Raw genomic sequence first — 5,000 nt, forward strand, 5'->3', positions numbered from 1 at the left:
GAGTTTCACCAAATCAAATTAGTTTTCTAATATATCTTCACGTATGTGCCCCGTGTTTATACACGGGATTACAAGCTACGATGTATGTAATTCAATTACATCAACTTTATACCCCCACCCCTCCTCAACTGTAGAGCAGAAAAAGAATATGTAGGGGAAAGAATGACTGTCAACATCATAGCTTGACAATCTGCTATAAGTCCTATTCTACTTTGCAGTGAGATGTATGTTTGCAAATCATGATTCAGGGATCAAAGGTTGGGAATTGATCTATTGGAGCAAAAACTTCCCGATATGCTGTTCTGTCCAAGATAGTTCTGTAAGGATCTTCCTCCCTTTTTCTAAGCAAGTAGGCCATACTGTTTTCAACTTCAGACTTTATCTGGAGATACAGCTCTCTTGCTTTTTCTCTGTCTTTCAACAACTCTTGCCTTCCTTTTGTCTGAATAGGCTTCCCAAACAAATAGTACAAGCGGCCAGGAACTTAGGCAAAAGGCCTGGCAAATATATTTCTTGGTTTGCAACCTCTCCAGTCACATGAGCTCTGCAACACAACCACATTGGTTATTTCAAATGTTCATCAGTGGAAAATCTAGTTCTCTCAGAGTTTTGAGAAGAACGGTATGAGCAATAAAGGGTCATTACCTTACTCTAAAATTCGAGATTTCGTTAATTTTTCTAATGTCGTCATTCAGCATTGGGATCACCATCAGGTCTTCATAGTCAAGGACTAACTGCAATTACAAAAGAATTTCACATACACCCTTGATGGAACTTACTGCTGTTCGCCACAGGTCCGCCACAATCCTTCCTCGTGGTCCACATTTAACCTTCGGATTTAGTCAAAACAAAAATTAAATAAAGGCTTTTGATTAGCTAGTGTTAGAAGATTGAAAATCAACACACTTTCCTTTAAGGTGACATGATTGATACTAAAGGACACTGTAATGCCTTCTCCCTGCTCATATTGCCTCTTTAGCTTGTATGAGGAAATTGGAACAGATATTGCCCTTTGATAAGTTGAAATTCCACACCCATGTGCAGAATCCATGGACTACAAAGCTAGCACAGCTTTCTGTGGCACTTTGTGACCAGCATATGTATCTTATCTTTGAGCTCTAGTGTATGCGTTATTTCACCAAGGAAAGATCCACAAATAATGAAAGCAAGAAAGTTTGTATTGTAAAGGGAGTAAAGTTACTTCTGCTATATCGTCCTCTCCAATGACACCAAACGGTACAATTGTGGCACCAAATTTAGCTGCCATTCTCACAAATTCTAGCTGTTCAGGCCAAAACAACTTGTACGTTTCACCCTGAGAAAGTGTGCGAGAGCATTCATCAATGTTGGAAACGATATTGAGGAGAATTACAAAGCGAAAGTCATCAAAACAAATACATGTTTTCCTGTGGGCGTTGGAAGAAAAGGTTACAAATGACACCAGCAGCAAAAAGTGGCTTGTGATCATATCAAGAAATAACCAAGTGGCATGGTGCAGATAGCTACTTAAACATTCATTGTCAAAGCGAATCCAAGCTGAACAGTTTGACAAGCAATGGAAAATTGAAACAAGGCAAACAGTTAAAACATGCTATACATTTTTATAAGCCATCCCAATGCCGTAAGGATTATTACTATGTACATTCTCTTAACATGCATATCCGAGAAAGTTAATTCGTGAGGATTTAACTAAGCATAATCTCACAAGATTTAAGAGGGAAAAGCTTGAAGTCATCTGAAGTACAGTGGATTAGTCACATTGATTAACAGTTTCTATGAAGTACCTTACGATGCAAACTCTCACGAGCGCCACCAGGATAGAGCAGAATATGTGATTTTGTTTTAAACAATTTGAAAAGATTGCTTGCACTGACAGGTGTTGCACCGTTTATTTTCACCATATCAAAGAATGTAAACTCTTTTCTATCAGTCTCCACTATGTGTGAGAATATTGTTGGATGTGCTATACCACGGACCAGAATTTTCCTTTGCCTCAAGAATTCTTCAACGAGAGGAACAAGTTCCAAACCTAGCAGCATGTGATAGCCAACTAGTATGACTGGACCTTCACTTGGAACCCCTGCCAAGCCTCTCACTATCTTCCCATCCTCCAATGTGGAAAACATTACTGAGCCAGTAAGATATCGGTAAATTCTGCAAGAATGGTCAAGAGCTATCAACTTTCAATTGCCAGAATAACCTAAGACTTCTTCCCAAACCAACTGAGGCTTCACATGCCAGCCAAAATCAGTATTGGTCGTGTGGGAGTTAGAGATACATGTTAAGACAATGTTCCATTTCCATAACGAAGGTAAAGCAGGCACTACTAGTAGAAATAAACACTTAATTTTGGGCAAACGTTTTGTAACACTTAAATTTGCTGGAAATATTTGTTAGATTTTCAACCAAGAAATAGCTTCAAAGGATTAATCATGACTTTCAATTACCAGTTTACTCATTAGATTTGAGGATAATGTTGGCCCAGAAGAGAAGAAGACACAGAAAATGCCACACATGGAAAAAGTAAATGAGAATATTCATTAGTAAATAGTACTCCCTCCGTCCCGTTTTGTTAGTCTTGATTTTTTTTTTCACACAGATTAAGAAAGTGTAATTAATTTGGTTGGAAACATAAGTTTAGATTAATAATTTTCTAAAATACCCTTATGCTAATCACGAAGAGTGCCAATTAATATCAGTTACAGCTAATGGTGTCAATAAATATCAGTTACCACCAATAGTGCACCCTGATTGTTTCAATTATCGCCAATAGTGCCAATAAATATCAGTTGCCGCTAATACTCCATTTCAGGCGCCTAATACTCCATTTCATTTTCAATCATCCGCCAATAGTGGATTCAAGTTCTTCCCACCAAAATTATCTTCAATTTTTACACTGAACTCTATAAATATGGCAACTAATTAAGCTTACGTCAATTTTCAATCATCCGCCAATAGTGATGGAACATTTACATCAATTGATGGCTTCACCAATTTCAACTTGGGCAAAAAAATCCTCTACATTTCAAAGACAACTTGTGCACATTCTTGACTCGTTGAGATGAGATCATATTCTTTTGTTGGTGTTTGATCAGAAAAATTGTGAGAATATGGATGGTTTTTCAAATTTTCACTCATGATTTTGTAAATAATGATGGCATTATTTGTTTCCCTCCTGATATAAATAAATTTCAAAGAATAACAAAGATAGACTTTTCATTTATCTATGTATTGGAAAAGCTCAATGTATTCAATGTAGTGGGTTAGTATTTAATAACAATGTATTAATAACAAGATATTTAATAAGGGTATTTTAGACAATTTGAAAGATTACTACATTTCTTAATGGAAAAGTGGACTACAATTTGGGACAGACGAAAAAGGAAAACAAGACTAACAAAACGGGACGGAGGGATTAATACATTCCAAATTTAATTATGACAGTTGTACAACCTGCAATAAGGTACTAAGAAAGCAGAACCATTGATTCAACAAGAGGTATTAAAGATCGCAACAACACTCCAAAAAGATATTGACAGAATCTAGTATGAATGCAAACTGGTACAAGAAGTCTCCACTTAAAGTTCAAGGAGACAAACAGCAGTAAATTTACTTGGACATTAGATCGAAGACATTATCTATAAAGGACCCTATTGATGATCCAAAATGTCGAATGACTAAACCACCTAGCTCATGAAAACGTCCCGTAAACTATAGACATTCAACAGCAACACACGAACTTCCTAAGCTCAAAAATTAAAGAGCTCACAAAAGGCTTGTGGAAGATTATCAACAGCAAATTTTATGCCGCATTTCAGAAAAGTTTAGTGGAGTCTGCAAGAGAGCCCATAGACAAGCATAAATCTTCTTGTCCCCCGAAAGCTACTACCTTAGGTCCTTACTTGGCTAGTTGCATTATACATGCTTAACTTCACATTCTCTGACTACTATGGGAAAACAAAAATTGTTTCTCATCCTAATAATTTGGCAATTGTTTTAAGAAGTTTTCAGAATTTTAAGGCTTCCAAGCAGCATAACTTGTTTAACTCTAAATAATTTTCACCTGCAGTGAAGTAAAGATGCCTACTTAAGCTCCAAAATGTCCAATTTGAATTATATTTCATTGAATTGAGAAGGTAGTCCAATTTTTCCTTGGTAAAGAATAAATATAGAGCAAACATGCATTAAATGATGTTAACTTACTTATTACCCTCAAGTGCTTGCTTGAACTCTGAATCACTAGGAGGTAAAAAGTCCATGACGATATCATGCTTTCTTGACCGACGATACTTGGAAGTGCCTTTGATAATCGTCAAATTTTCATTGGTAAATTTTCATGTTAGCCATTGGTAAAATTTTGGCCTGAATCTATTTAAATTTTCATGAGATATGCAAACCATAATCATGCCTACCACCTGTTTGAAAAAATGCCATAATGAGAAATCGAATTAAATGGGGTTGTTTCTTATTTATTTAAGGTCATAATTGTAGTGTAAAAATCATGAGTACTTTGGTATAACTTTTATAATTTTTGGTGAAGGTCTGAATGATTTTAGAAAAGAAAATAACTGGTTGTAATTTGTTCTTTTGAGCACTTTCTGTGCGTTTTTGTGAAAAACCAAATCCGAAAACAGATTTTACGCTAAAAATCGAGTGGAGAGGTGTATTTTGGTGAGTTTTTGTGATTGGAAATGTTGCCGACGACCAGCGGCCAGCGGCGGGGCCAGCGTCTGCCATGACTGCAGGCGACTGAAGCTTTCGGTCCACAGGAGAACAAGAAGAGAGAAGGGAAGAACAAGAAGAAAAAGAAAAGAAAGAAAAGGAAAGAGAATGGGCCTATTTCTTTTATTTTCGTATGGGTTGAAATTCTTTTTTGTTGGTTGGGTTTGTGCTATTTTTTCTTGGATTTGCAACATTGAGTTTTGAGACTTAAACCCATTTTTTAATTAGGTTTGAATTGTAAAAATGGTTTGGGTCGAGTTGTCTTTTAAATAATATGA

At 36.2% G+C, this 5,000-nt stretch overlaps 1 long non-coding RNA gene across 1 annotated transcript; it reads right to left on the reverse strand.

The window, feature by feature from the left end:
* Positions 1-436: 436 nt before the first annotated feature.
* Positions 437-2,120, reverse strand: LOC140037347 (uncharacterized). Its single transcript, XR_011841272.1, has 3 exons — positions 1,785-2,120; positions 646-1,315; positions 437-544 (listed from the first exon to the last, which is right to left on the reverse strand). It is a non-coding gene; the product is annotated as an uncharacterized lncRNA (long non-coding RNA).
* Between the last annotated feature and the right edge of the window lie 2,880 nt (positions 2,121-5,000).

This window comes from Coffea arabica, chromosome 2e, assembly GCF_036785885.1.
Source record: "Coffea arabica cultivar ET-39 chromosome 2e, Coffea Arabica ET-39 HiFi, whole genome shotgun sequence".
Classification (NCBI taxonomy): Eukaryota; Viridiplantae; Streptophyta; class Magnoliopsida; order Gentianales; family Rubiaceae; genus Coffea; species Coffea arabica.